The sequence below is a fragment of the Arachis ipaensis genome, chromosome B01, assembly GCF_000816755.2.
Source record: "Arachis ipaensis cultivar K30076 chromosome B01, Araip1.1, whole genome shotgun sequence".
Lineage (NCBI taxonomy): Eukaryota > Viridiplantae > Streptophyta > Magnoliopsida > Fabales > Fabaceae > Arachis > Arachis ipaensis.
The window spans coordinates 30,054,544-30,069,999 of record NC_029785.2 but is presented as its reverse complement, the minus strand read 5'-3'; the positions used below and the strand labels follow the sequence as shown (position 1 = coordinate 30,069,999).

Here is a 15,456-nt window from a genome sequence, read left to right as displayed (position 1 = left end):
TAGCTACCAGGACTTGTCGGGTTGGCTCTATAACCGACAGATGATATCATCAGCCACTAGGGACAGGCATGCATCATATGCATTTGTGTGACATTGGTTGGGTGTGCATATTATACTTGGTTTGCCTATGTGATTAATTGCTAACTGTTCTACTTGTAATAACTGTTTGTTTGTGCTTGAACTTCCTATCTGTGTTTGCATCTGGGACTCTGTTGGATTGTGGTGATTGGTTGTTGGTTGGATTGTTTGGGCCTAGGGCCGTGGTTGGAATGAGATGAACTGATGGTTGATTTCGATCTTGTGTTTCTGGTTTGGAATAAAATATGAAAGGCTATTTTGGTTTCGCTTAGATAAACCGTTTTGAAAGGCTTTTGAGTTTTTGAGAATTGAACGGTTCTTCTTTCTGAAAAGATTTCCGACTTTACTTTCATTGTAAACCGTTGTTTTTGAAAAGAGGCATAAGACGGTTATGAATCACTGGTGCGATTATCTTCATGTATCCTATTACAGTAATTCCTAAAAACCCTCTACTGAGAACCCTTTCGAGGATGATGTTCTCACCCCCCTACATTTTTCCCCTTTCAGGATATGGGCGCAGAAGTTACGAAGAGCTTATTTAATTGTTGTTGTGATGCTCTGTATTGTTTTAGTTATGGTTTATTGTACCCTCGCCTTTATCTTGATATATTCTGTAAGAGGGATAGGAATTGTATTGGATAATGCTTATAATATTATCTATGTGTATAAGTGTATATATGTATGTACCCTTTATGAGTTTTTGTAAGTTGTATGGTATTTATGGATGTACGTTATCGAACGAAAGTATTTTTAGGAGCGGTATTGCGGTTTAAAGTTTCAAACAGGCTCATATTTTAGTATTAAGTAGTATAAGTGTCGTCGTAATGTCCGAGCTATCAGAGTCGCGCAGCCAGAAGTGTGAACTTTGGTAGTTAGGGCATTACAATTACGAGTAATGATTTTCTTAGATTTTTTTGTTATGAGTAATTTAGATTATTTTGTTGTACAGTAATTATGGAACTGTTCTTGTTGTTCACATGTTGTATTTTTTTATTTAATCATGGAATTGTTCTTGTTGTTTTTATTCAGTGTTGTGTTTATTTAATGAGTAAAGTATCGTTTTTGTCCCAACGTTTGGGATAAGTGCCAAAATTGTCCCTAACGTTTATATCGTCTTATTTACATTCCTAACATTTCAAAATTGACTTAATGTTGTCTTGCCGTTAGAGATCTGTTAACAAAATCGACGGCAGGACAAAATTGAGACGATTTTGAAAAGTTAGGGACTTAGATAGGACGAAAACATTGGGGACAAAAATGATACATAGAAATAAATTTTAATTTTATCCTTCAATAATATCAATTTTTTACAGTACATAGTTATTCAATTATTTTTTAATTACATCTAAGTAAATTACAAATAATCACATTACTTTCATTCTAAATAAAATTATTTTTTTTATGTAATCTTACTCTTAAAGATTTTTCTCATAATGAAATATATATAAAATTACTAGAATCACATTATTTTATTGTATATGTATCATTTTTTTCCAAGTTTATGTACTACTCATTCTACCAATATTTCACGATGAGTAAAAATATTTAAGAGTAAAATTATAAAAAATAAATTTATTTAGAATAAAAGTAATATGATTAAGTGTAATTTACCTAGATGTGATTAAAAAATAATTGAATAAATATGTACTGTAAAAAATTGATATTATTGGAGGATAAAATTTAAATTTATTTTTATGTATCATTTTTGTCCCTAACGTTTTCGTCCTAGTTAAATCCCTAACGTTTCAAAATCGTCTCAATTTTGTTCCGCCGTCAATTTTGTTAACAGAACTCTAACGGCAGGACAACATTAAGTCAATTTTGAAACGTTAGGGACTTAAATAGGATGATATAAATGTTAGGGACAATTTTGGGACTTACCCCAAAATGTTGGGGACAAAAACGTTGGGGACTTCTCCTCCAGTCCTCCTCCACTTCCACTTGGCTTCAGGTGTGATACTTTCTCCTTCTCTGTATAATCTATTGCACTTAAGAGTTTATCCATCTCTGTAATTTATTGCAAGTTTTTGTGCTTGTGTCCTAGTATATAAATCATAATCTGTGCTTCTATGTATAATCACTTTCTCTGTATAAATCTTAACCTTTCTCGCACCAGGTTGGTTATATTTCTTATTGTTGATTATTATTCTTTTATTTCTTTACTGATGGATTCTGCTATTTTTTTTAATTATAGTGATGATTTAGGGTTTTATTTTTGTTTTGTTTATTTTTTTGCTCCGTTTATTTTTTGTTCTGTTTATTAGGGTTTTTATTTTTTTAATTCTATTTTGAATTTCTATTTTTATGATTCTAATTCTTGATTTTCTGTTTGTAGGTTTGTTGTTACAATTCTGATGTCTGAATCAGTTCTATTCTGATTTGTTTTTTGTTCTGATTTTATTTGTTCTTTCTGATTCAGTTTGGTTCTATTTCTAATTTGGTCTCTTACTTTTTTTGCTTCTTGATTTTTTTGAGTCAGGTTGATTATGGTTCCATTTGCTTTTGCTATGTTTGCAAAATTCTTAATGATTTTAACTTGTATGTGCTTATGCTAATTTGTGCTACGTGGCGTGTGGAAGCTCTGTTGGGCGGTTTGACCCTCTTCGATTCGTTCCTCCTATCGTCGCTGTCGTAGGAAGATCTCCTCTCATCCAAGTGCTCTCTCTCTCTATCTTTGCCGGCAGTTCCCATTCCTCCATTACCGTCACAAAGGTCAAGCGTGGCATCGCTGAGCCCAACGGCCTTACTTCTAGCTCTCTCTCGCTCTTTCCGTCCGAGCTCACTTCCTTTTCTCTGTCGCTGTCATTGCCCATTCCTCCGTCACTGTCATTACCCTTCCTTCCTCGCGTCGGTAAGCTCTCTATCTTCAATTTATTTATGCTTGTTTAATTATAAGTTGCCAAGTTAGGTTTAATTGTGAGTTGCTGGGTTTAATTTTGAGTTGCTAAGTTAATAATAATGATTTTTTTTATGTTTGCTTATTCTGAGTTGTTGATTTTCTGAAATGTTGTTGCTGATTATGGGAAATGAATGACGATGTTGCTGATTTTTTTATGGTTAAATTTTTTTGGTTGTATGTTGAACATTATGTTTGTCATTTACTTTCAATTTGATCTGCTTGGTTAATGAGATTCGTTCACGTGAATATGTAAGAACATGAAGATTTGGACTTTTTATTTCATCCACGGATAACTCATGGTTTTAAAATAGTCATAAAGAGAATGAGCGAGGGTGTAAGAGTGGGAATTTAAGGGAGTGGGTGAGGGTCAGGGAGGGCATTGAGAAATTGGAGGATATACTATATAGATGATAGTGATATGGAAATGTACTGATCTTCGCCTGTCCCAAAGGATAGAGGTATTGATTAGTTGATTGCATTATTATTGACTTTTGTTAAAGCCAATTCTTTTCTGCCTTTTCCCCTTCCTTATGTTATTTTTTTCTTGTTTATTTTTTTAAATCATTATGTATTGTTCTAATTGATACTCATACAAAGTAATAGCAATTATTCTGTATTGTGGCATGAACCTTCTTGTTTATTTGCGTATTCATTCATGTTGTTTGCAAGTAGCAAAGATAGTGGAATTTTTATTATTATTGGCTAATTGCATTTAATTAATTATAAAGTTAGAATTAAGGTAATAGTGGATGATGAAATGCCTGAAAATGAAGAAGATTCGGCTCAGAAATCGAAGAAAAAGAAATAGGAAGCTCAGATGAAAGAGGAAGATAACAAAAAGTTCTCAGCTTCCAATAGTTATTAGGGGTGAGACTGGCCATCCTGTTTCGAAACGTGAAGAAGATGATAGGGAAAGTGAAGATGAGGATGGTTTTCCCATTTCTACTGCTGAGAAAGGTAAATCTGAAGTTAAAGGAAACAAAGCACATAAGACAGCTGAGGAAGCTGGCAAAAATGCAGGTGTTAATCATTCTCCAAGCTTAAAATGGAAAGTCAAAAGTGCTGATAGAGATGAATCGCAGCACCAAGACAGGTGAGATAAATATACTGATTTAGTGACATCTTACATCTTCTCTGTGCCAACTAGCCTTTGTTTTTTTTTAAAAGGGTCACTGAAAAAGAACACTTTGTGCCTTTTGTTTAATTTATACTAACTGTTTTGCACTTCTTTTTCTCTCCTGATAATGATTTCATATAATTTTCAAGAAACAGAAGAAGAAAAAGAGCAAGTTGAAAGAACCTAGTAAAGGGAAAAGTGCTCAGGCACCAGGCAAAAGAGTAGCTCCTGGAAAGAAGGTTAACATCCTCTACTAATTGAGTTGGTTGAACTTGCACAAATTACTACTATAGACTGATGTTATTGAACCTATTTTCTAATGCAATCTCTTTTAATGGGAATCAAATGTTTGGTTTCAGGTCAGTGTTAAATACTCAATTATTTTACTCTCTCTTTTTTCAATGTCTCTTATCAATTATTCAACTATTTGCTGGCTCATGCTATTTTCAACTCACCCTATTCTCTTCGGTTGAGAGGAGCTGAAAATGAATTATGTTTGTGTTTATTAGTAAAGTTTCTGCTTTAATTTCTCATCTTGCTTTCTTCAATTTGATTCTGTTGTTTATCTTGATTAATTTCTTTTGCAATGCAAACAAGAATCACATGATGTGTAGTGTAGTACAGTACCTTTGATTTTGACTGTTGTTAGATTCTTTATGATTATGAATTTCTTTTCTTTTCTTTTTTGTTGAATCTCTTGCTATTTTTTTGGTGATCATTTTCTATGAATTCATTTGTGGAATTCTGCATCATGGGTTAGTTTGGTTTATAATTCTATGACCTCATGTATGGACAAAATTTTTCATTTCTCTATTGATTTGTGTTGCTTTTTTGTAATATGTAGAACTGATCAGGTAATCAACACTCAATTGATGGTTTCTCAGTAAATTTACCAAAAATGGGTCATGCATTTTTCTCCATATTTCATCTTGAAACAAAGGTGGTTATAGCTTATTGGCATTACATTCGCATTGTGTAAATTAAATTATTAGTTTTGTTATAGAATTGTAATTTTTTAATTATAATTATATCATGTAAATAATTATGTAAATCAATAAAAAATCAATTCTTTTTATATTTTCTTGTTTTCTCCTTTCAAAAGCATGGGTGTATGTCTCCTATTGGCAAAGCGTAGCCAAAACCAACTTAACGGCATGTTTTTAAAAGCGTGGTTGTATCGCCACTTTTTGGCACACTTTAAAAGCATGGTGAAAAGATATCGCTACACTTTTTTTGCATTTTAAAGCGTGGCAAAAGTCAGTTTTTCTTGTAATGTGAGATACTTATCGATTTGTTACTAATTTAAAAGGAATTTTTTATGACATTTTGCGATAGTATTGCAACTAATTGGCTACATATTATTTCCTAGCAAGTTAGCAACTACTTCAAAACTTTACTTTATCATTTAGCATAGCTTTGGTTTAGCGACAAAATTCCTACAAATTTGATTAAGGATTTTCAAAGATTAGCTATATATTTGCTACAAAATATGACAGATTTGCAACTATATTAGCGGACAACTTGCGACGAGTTTGGTTTGGAAAAATTCTTCATTAATTAGCGTCAACTAAGCATTCCATCTATGAAGTTAGCTTGCATTTAGCGATGAGTCTGCTGCAGCAGAGTTTGTCGCTAATTAGCGACTATCGTTTAGTCTATTTCTTCTATGGAATTAGCTTTTACTTTAGTGATGGATTTGCGACTATTTATTCGGTAGCTAAAAAATTTTCTGATGAATTAGCGACTGTTGTGTTTGCCTCACTGATCTGCGACTTGTAATTAGCGAGGAAAGCATTAGTTTCTAGGTGGTAGCTAATCCTTCACAAATTATATTTTGCATCAGATTAGCGATGATTTTACGACCCTTTTGTTGTAGCTAATAAGCCATATTCTTGTAGTGATATTAAGTTACTGGATAAGTAATCAGCATATATTATATATTGTTATAATTGTGAGATGATCGATTTTGTTGTCATCACAAGTCAAATCTGTCTTATGAAACTTTATAGTATGATTTTGTAAAAATATGGGAAAAATCAAATTCTATAGTTCATCTTATTCGTATTCCCATTCTCATTTATGTTTCTGTCAACCATCCCACCTTGGCTGCTTTGCACAAAGTGATAAAGAGCTTTTGTTTGAGGGAGGGGGATGATTTACATTATTTGTTTACCTGAAAGGACTTTGATATTGCAAACATGTTGACTTGTGTGTTTCTTAGCTTTCTTTTCCTTTATTAAGTGTACACTACGAAGCTATGCATCTTGTCCTTATATTATGCTGCTTTATGATAAATATTTGTTATTGAGAATAACATGTTATTTTTCTTCTGATAGTTTGTAATATTATCTTTCACATCTTGTCCCTAATTTATCTACATATTTTTAACCTTGAAGAAGGTCTAGTATATCTATTTTGTTTTGCATGAAAAACTTAGTACAAGGGAGAAGTTCGCTAGACTTGACATTATTTTGAAGAGTTCTCAAATTATGTTTTGTGTGGAGAGGTCATAAAAACTGTCCACTGTCTCTTTTTTCAGATGCAAGATTTCATGGAGTATTTTAGGAGCAGCATTGAAGGAGAAAAATCTGGTGTGGCTATGGTTAGGAAATACTTTGCCATGTTTTGAAACATGGCTAGAACTAAAAATGCCAAGTAAAGTAAAAGAGGTATGGTGCTTTGTCTTTTATTCTATAATTTGGTGTGTGGAATGCTAAAAATAGTTATATCTAAAGGAAGTAGATTACATTTGGACGACATGAAAGGAGAAATAACGAGTTTAAAATTTGGTTTAAAGGAAGTAATTTAAATTTGGATTAAATTTGATTTCTTTTGGTTGTTCTGCATGTTCTTGTTCTTGTGTTTTGATATGAATCTCACTTTTCTTGTATGGAACTTTGTGAGTGTAAAAGCATGAAAAACATTATTGGAGTTTACATTATGTTATTTTGCACGTTTGATATTGTGTTCATGGTGTCATGGAGCAGAGTTTCTGTAATGTTATGATCGGGTTTGTCTATTTTTTGGGGGAAAAATGTTGGACTGGGTTTCTTGAGGGGTAAATTACTGCAATATGCGGTATATGGGAGTTTATGGGGAGGGGGTAAAGGATGGAATATAAGCTTGACAGTGTATTGGATTTTCTATTAGTGCAACATAGATTGAGATTCGGAAAGTACAAGAGAGATTTGTATTCTTTGCAAAAGGAAGAGAAAAACTTGCAGGCCGTGTGGAGCCCTGATGGCAAATTAATCGCCATTCTTATAAGTTCCTTTGAATGTTGATATGTGCATAGTAAATTAGTGAGCATTTTGAAAATATTTTGATCATACATGTTTGATTAAGAGATAATAAGTAATCCTGCATATTTGTTAATGATTATGAAATGTGGCTTACAACCTTTGGAGGATGTATGCAAATAAAAAATGAAGCTGCCAATTAGGATTCATATTATCTGATTGTTAGTAGGCTATATTGTGAAATGAAAAATGCTGCTTACTTAGTCTATTCTAGATTTAGAAAGCTTGTTGGATTAGCCTTTATATCCAAAATAAGAACAGTTAAAACCTTTATGGTTACTTATTTTTTCATGTCTATATCTAGGTACTAGTGAGATATCATACGTTCAATTTCATCTAGGGTCTTTTTTTTTTCCCAAATTCACAATCCTAGTAACTTGTGCCTTGAAATTACTATATTGTGTATTGGCTGAGAAATAAGTAATGAATTGGCTGTTTTTTATGGAACCGTAGATGGTGGAAATATCCACGTTTTAGGGGAGGTTTTGCTAAAATTTTTCTAAAAATTTTGAATAAAAGTTAATGGAAAAAATTATAATTGGTGTTATATCTTGTTTTTAATTTTTTGTTTCGGTTTTTCTCATTTACAGGAGTGCTAAAATGGTGACAACATGCTACCTAAAGAACTCAAGAATATTTTGATTCATAGAGACACTAATCTATGTTACACTTTTAACTTTTGGTTGAACTAGTGTAAGAAATATAACTTGTAGAACTAATCAATGTAGACACTAATGTTATTTTGTTTTAAAAAAAATTTAGTTAAATGAAGTATGTTTGAATTATCTATATGTTTACATATTATATAAATATCAATTTACTCAGTAAAATACTTAATATATCAGTTAATTAAAAAAAATAATTTGGTAAATTATGCATGCAATTTGTATTTAAAAAATAAAAAAATTATTATAAAATAAATATTGTGCTTTTGTAACTAAAGAAAAAAAATGTTACAAAATCAAGTTATATTTTGTAACAAAATTTTATGATAGGAAAAAATATTTTGAAGATCAAAATTTGTTATCATTTTTGTAACAAATTTCGGTTTTTGTATCAAAAAAATTTGTTACAAAATATTACTTTGAATTGTAACAGTTCTATTTTTTGTTACAAAAAACATATTGCAAGACCTTTTTTTGTTATCTTTTTGTTTCAAAATTTTGGTTTTTTGTAACAATTTTTTTTATTACAAATATTATTTTTTCTTGTAGTGTGCTATTTTAACTTCTTCAATTTTAGGTATAAATATACCTGCTTCTTTCTAGGTGAAAGAATCACACTTCTCCCTTGTTTGAGGTAATGACTTAGCATGATACTTAGAAACACGTTCTGTTAAAGTAGATGATTCTAGAATATTTTTATTATCTGACTTTGATTTACTTGGAACCTAAAATATAAGAAAAATAAAATATTATTAGACCACCCACAATATAGATGACTTTGATTTACTATAACTGTTGAGGGAGCAATTAATATACATCTGTGCATAATGATACATATGCATACAGCTACAAAGTGTAAATGCTCTGTGTGTGCATGCATCTATATATTTTATATTATAGCTAAAATCAACAATTTTAATTTAGACAAATTTTAACTTATTTTCAGGCATTATGTTTTAGCCAAAAAATGATAAAATCAGAGTATCATAAACAGATATGTCACCTGACATAACATTCACTACCAATCATCAAATATTCTTCCTAAAGTCTACTTCGACCTTTTAAATTCTCCAGAGAAACAAGACTTATTTATCCTTTAACCATAATATAATTAGAGAATATAAATGCATTGCTTTGTCTATGCAATCCATTTTTTTGGGTCTTGGTAATAAAAGTATTAGAAGAAAACAGAGTACAAAGACCATAGAGGATATAAATGCATTGCTTTGTCTATGCAATCCATTGTTCTCAAGAATTATTGATTGCATAGGTGATATTTCACTTCTATTTCATCTTCTTTTCGAATCTAAACTTTTCAGGATTTTAAGGTTCCACCACCTATTATTGTTCGGCAATCTCCTCTAACTTCAAGTCACTACAAAAAATTCTGGTTAAAACGACAATTTTTTTGGATATTTACGGCGGTTTAAACTACCATTATTACCAAGAATAACGGTTTTAGAAAGCGACGTAATTCCGGGTGCCATTCTGGTTATTACGGCGGCTTTCACAAATCTACCACACATTTTCTGGGTTAAAACGGCAGTTCAAACCGCCGTTATTTCCAAATAAAATGACAATTTTTGGTTGGCCGCCGTTATTTCCATGGTAAAAATGGCTTTCTTTGATTGGTTAAAATGGCATTTTTGAACCGTCATTTTTACCCTAACAAAGTGACATTTTTGTTAGTTAAAACGGCATTTTTGAACCGCCGTTTTTATCCTAGCAGTGACGTTTTTATTGGTTAAAACGGCATTTGGAACTGCAGTTTTTATCGGGTCAAAATGGTGTTTCATGTTGTTTAAAATGGCAGTTACAAACCGTCTTTTTTACCGGATAAAAGTGATATTTTTTATCTTTTAAAAATACAGTTTTTACTGTTGTTTTTATCATGCTAAACAAATAATTTTTTTATTAAAATTCCACAATAACAAAATCATAATCCATAGACAAAATATTATATAACTCAAAGTATTAAACATAATATATGATTTTTTAGTATTGCAAAAAAAAAAAGTAATAACTCCTATACAAAGTATCAAACTAAGAAATATTATTAGTTCTATTACATTCGGAGTTTTCCTAGAGATGCTCAAAATGTAACACCCTAACTATCAAAGCTCACGCTTCCGGCTGCGCAACTCTGATAGCTCGGACATTACGGCGACTCTTATACTATTTAATACTAAAATATGGGCCTGTTTCAAATTTTAAACCGCAATACCGATCCAAAAATACTTTCGTTCGATAACATACATCTATAGATACCATACAACTTACAAAAACTCATAAAGAGTACATCTATATATATGTAGTATTACCAGCATTAGCCAATACAATCCCTATCCCTCTTACAGAATATATCAAGATAAAGGCGAGGGAACAATAAACAATAACTAAAGCAATACAAACATCATGACAACAACTAGATAAGCTCTTCATGACTTCTGCGTCCATATCCTGAAAGGGGAAAAATGTAGGGGGTGAGAACATCATCCTCGAAAGGGTTCTCAGTAGAGGGTTTTTTGGGAATTACTGTAATAGGATACGTGAAGATAAACCGTACCAGTGATTAATAACCGTCTTATGCCTCTTTTCAAAGATAACGGTTTACATTAAAAGTAAAGTCAGAAATCTTTTCTGAAAGAGGAACCGTTCAATTCTCAAAAACCCAAAAGCTTTTCAAAAAGGTTTATCTATGCTGAACCAAAATAGCCTTTCATGCTTTTCCAAACCAGAAACATAAAACCGAAACCAACCATCGGTCCACCTCATTTCAGCCACGGCCCTAGGCCCAAACACTCCAACCAACAACCAATCACCACAGTCCAACAAAGTCTCAGTCGCAAACACAAATAGGAAGATTCAAGCACAAACAAACAGTTATTGCAAGTAGAACAATTAGCAGTTAATCACAAGTAGTCACAAAGGCAAACCAAGTATAATATGCACACCCAAACAATGTCACATAGATGCATATGATGAATGCCTGTCCTAGTGGTTGATGATATCATCTGTCGGTTATAGAGCCAACCCGACAAGTCCTGGTAGCTAACCATTGGACTGTCCCTCTGTCGCGCATCCCCAACTCGAGTTAATCTCGATCATCATCATGATCATAATCATAATTCATATCCAACACCCTCACTGGTGTATATTCACGGGGGCGAGCACATCCGTGACTTTCACAGTGCCCGACCACACTTACGACATAGGGTCAACAGAGTCTCGAGTCTCCACCTAGAGCACATGGTGGCTAGCCACTGCTTTCTTCCAGGGAACTCGTGTCTCAGATAGTGGAAGTGCAAAATCACAATTATCAATATCTCAGCATATATGCATTCATTCTCAGCCATAGATTAACATCCATCTCAGCCATCCGGCTTAAATTCATAATTCATAATTAGCCATACGGCTCATAATTCATTCGGCAATCAGCCATAATTTAATAGCATACACAGCCATTCCAGCTCATAACAAAATAGCACTTCCACCATTCAACATCATCAAATTCATAAAATTAGTATTTAAGCCATAAATCACTTTTTCTCAATTCATTTCATTTTGAAATCAAGTTTTAACTCTTTTCAGCCTTGGCTTTAAAGATCTCATTTCTGAAATCATCTCAGGCTTATAAGCCACTCTTACTCAAAGTAAGTTCCCTTTTTAAAACAAAGCCACCCTCAGCATTCTCTTTCCAAAACTTCCAAAACCATGGCAAGTTAAGGATTTATTTTGAAACATTTAAAATTATCCATCCAACAACGGGATTTTATAACAAAAGTTCCTTGGCAGAGTCTCAAGTCTTTAGGGGAGATCAACATAACTCATTTCATCAAATTCCCTTAAAATCATTAAAATCTTGGCTTCCTGATTTGAGTAAAAAAATAGGATCTAAGGCAAACCGAGTCATGTAATCAATTACTCTTTTCAAAGCCATTTCCTTTACTTAAACAAAAACCAGCTTTAACCCCATGGGAAGTTCTAAAGCGTTTCAACTGCTCAAAAATTGTTTTAGTCTTGCAAACATTCAGAACTCAAAGAGTACTTAAAACTTTTTCCAAAACAGTTTAGAATGAAACTTGTCAATAGACGTTCAGGTTCTTTCAAAGTCACTGAAACTTCTCTAATTGAAACCCTCAAATCAATTCAAAGGCATAAACCCTTTTCACATTTAAAACAGCCTTAAAGCATAAGTTTCATCTAAATGACTTGTTCACAAGGGAAATATAATACTTTTCTTAAGAAACAAGACTAAATCACAATTTCCTTTTTAATAATTCATTTCAGAAGCATAAGTCATCCCTTTCTTAATAATTCAGAAAACATAGTAGAAATCTTTAACTCATGAGTTTTCGAATAATGTTTTAGTAAAGTCCCAGATTCTACCGGAATTTCGGCAGCATCTTCCCTAAAACTTGGACTTTGCCACCCAGTTCGGGTCCCAACAAAACCGTTCCACAATCCTTTTCAACAGCCCAAAATCCAAAATCAGTTCAAAGGCAAGCCAAATCCAACAGTCACCTCATTTCCATATTTCAAGGAAACTGTTTCAAAATCAAATCATTATCAGCCGAATAAACTCATTTCTAAAGCTTTAAAGAAATGGTTCAGCAACAATCATTTATCAACACCAGATCATTTAAAGCAAACCAGGCTGAATCCAAGAGTGTATTCTATTTTTCACATTTTCAAGAAAATTAACTCAAATCAATTCTCAACGGATTAAACTTGATCTCAAATCTTTAAAAAAATCAATTTGAAAAGCATTATCTTTCACAAAACCGCACAACAATCCAGCCAACAAACATTTATTATCATTTGAGACAATCAAACAATACATAACACTGATACAATCACCAAATACACATTGTCTCACATCTGTATCCATATGTAATAATTTCAATACATAAAACATAGTTTTTGGAAAGCGCCCCTACCTCAAAACAAAAATCCAAAACCCAAACATCTCACAGAGTCCTTTCCGCCTCAACCCGAACTGACGGCAACCAAAACCTCAGCTCCCAGCCACTTTCGCAATAACCATGGCAACACTAATCGCAACATACAATAACTGAGACTCAATCTTATAGCAATTAACACCACAAAACCTCAGCGTATGATAACAAAACAATAACCAAAAGGGCTTTCAAATCAAAAACGCTTATCGAAACTAAGAAAGAACGGCCAAATCAAGCAACGGTAGTCCCGGCGGTGGTTCTGGTAACAACCGCGCTACACCCAATGACCAGAATGGCAGCAATCAGAACTCGAACCTATGTTACCAAGCCTCAAAATCTTTAACCAAGCATAACAGAATACTGACTAAAAAGGATTTCCAAAATGAACATGCTTACCGCAACAAGGAAATAACTACACCGAGTAGCGGCAGCCCCGATGGTGGTTCCAGCAATACCCGCGCTACTCCCGGTGAGCAGATCGTTGGAAGCAGCGATGCAGCCGCTCCGAGTGGCAAGCACGGCGACGGACAACACCAGCGGCGGTGAATGGCAGTAGCTCCGGCGTGGGTCCGGCGGCGGCAACTCACGATAACTCCTAGCACAAACAGCCTCAGTACAACTCTCATGGCAGAGATGAATTTTAACGGATAAGGAAGCTGAAGACGGTTTAGTGCTTACCAAACGACACCGCTTCAGTGGCGGTTTCCAGCAGACAGGCACAGCGGCGTAGCTCCAGACGGCAGAGGCGACAACAGCACCTTCCTCCACCCCGCGTGTGCACTCTTGGTTTGTGAGCCGCCAAGGACAGCGACGAAGGAGGCCTTAGCAGCGACAACGACGCGGCTCCAAGGTGGCGGCAGGAACCTCGAAGGCGTTCAGACTCCACCGCAATGGCGGGCTCGTGGCGGGCACGGCAGTGGCTTCTCCTTCCCAGTCCTGGCTCGCGCTCGTCACCCTCTCTCATGGCTCGTTTCGATCTCTCTCTCTCTCTCAGCCTGGTTCAGCGACATCAGCAGCGAGACGGACTTGACGGAAAGCAGAATGGCGAGGCTTATCGCAGAAGGCGTGACGGTGACTGCGGCGTTGGTAAGCCCTGGCTGTGGCGCTGTCCCTGCCTCTCCGATTCCATCTCCTCTTCTATGATGTTTTCCTCTATGCGTGTGTGTGTTGCTACGCTGAGGGAGGGTGAGGCTGCTGCCTGATTTGGGGGAAAGGGTTGCGGCGGCTAGGTTTGGGAAGGATTAGGGTTTTATTTTCAAAAGTTAGGGCTAGGGGCATTTTAGTAATTTCAAATGAAATTGGGAATAATATAGTAATTGAAACCCAAATTAAATCCAACACTAATTGTATATAGAAAATACTATTTGCTCATCAATTTTACAATTTATCTTCAATAAAATGTCCAAATCAGATAATTAGAAATAATATAATTAAATCCTTTATTCTTCCAAAATAGTAGTATCAATATATTAATTGTTTAGTCCAAATCATATAAAAATTCTTATTATTTCACAACTACCAACTTTCTAATTTGAATACAGAAAATAATTCAATAATTGTAAAATTAGATAATAATCTTAATTTATTTCAAATTTAATTAATCGAAACTTGCTTTAATATTCTTTAATAAAGAAATTTCTGAAATTAAAGCTACAGAAATATTGAATTTGAAATTAGCTCATGATAGCCCTTTTTCAAAAGTTCTGGGTCTTACACAAAAAGTTTGCTACAAGTCTTTCCAACATTTTCATTGTTCATGTCCGTGTGAATAAATATTACCTGCAAAAGAAAATTAAACGTTAGAAATAATTAGTTGCTCAAATAAAGAATAAACTACCAGCATTTTGAAGAAGAGAAAACTAAACCAGCAACCTCACAAGAAATATGCTATTTGATAAGAACTCATTATTAATTAGGAGTAGCTATCTTTTTAACCTCTTTGGCTCCATCTTGTTTGTATGTATCTGTCATTCTCTTAACTTTCTCAAAGTTCAAGAACTCACTTTGCAAGACACTCAATTACTATCTACTCCACTAACAGTATTAATAATAAATCAAATACAACTAACTAGCTATCTAGAGAGATATACATACTAATAATTAGTACCTGGTCTTGGCTTAATCTGGCTCCCTTTGCTGAGAATATAGACCAAAATGAATAACCACTCCAGCCTTAAATATTTGCAAACTCAGTTTATCAAACAAATTAGATAGTTTAGTATATTTTCATTGTAGGAAGAAATCTTAATATATATTCTCCTTTTAAAAATATACTGAACTAAAAAAACTAACTAACAAATTTGGAAGTGGCAAGGAATATAATATTTCACATTTGTCGATATATTAAGATGTTGATTAATATTATTAAATCATCTCTTTTTTAAGTATTATTTCATTTTAACATCAAAATTAAATATAAAAGTAAAAATGCTTGTTC

At 33.6% G+C, this 15,456-nt stretch overlaps 1 long non-coding RNA gene across 1 annotated transcript in view; it reads left to right on the top strand.

Moving 5' to 3' along the window:
- LOC110270438 overlaps positions 1 to 762 on the top strand; it is a 1,280-nt gene extending 518 nt beyond the window's left edge. Inside the window, exon 4 of the long non-coding RNA XR_002359967.1 lies at positions 586 to 762. This is a non-coding gene — a long non-coding RNA (uncharacterized LOC110270438). The remainder of the gene's footprint in view (positions 1 to 585) is intronic.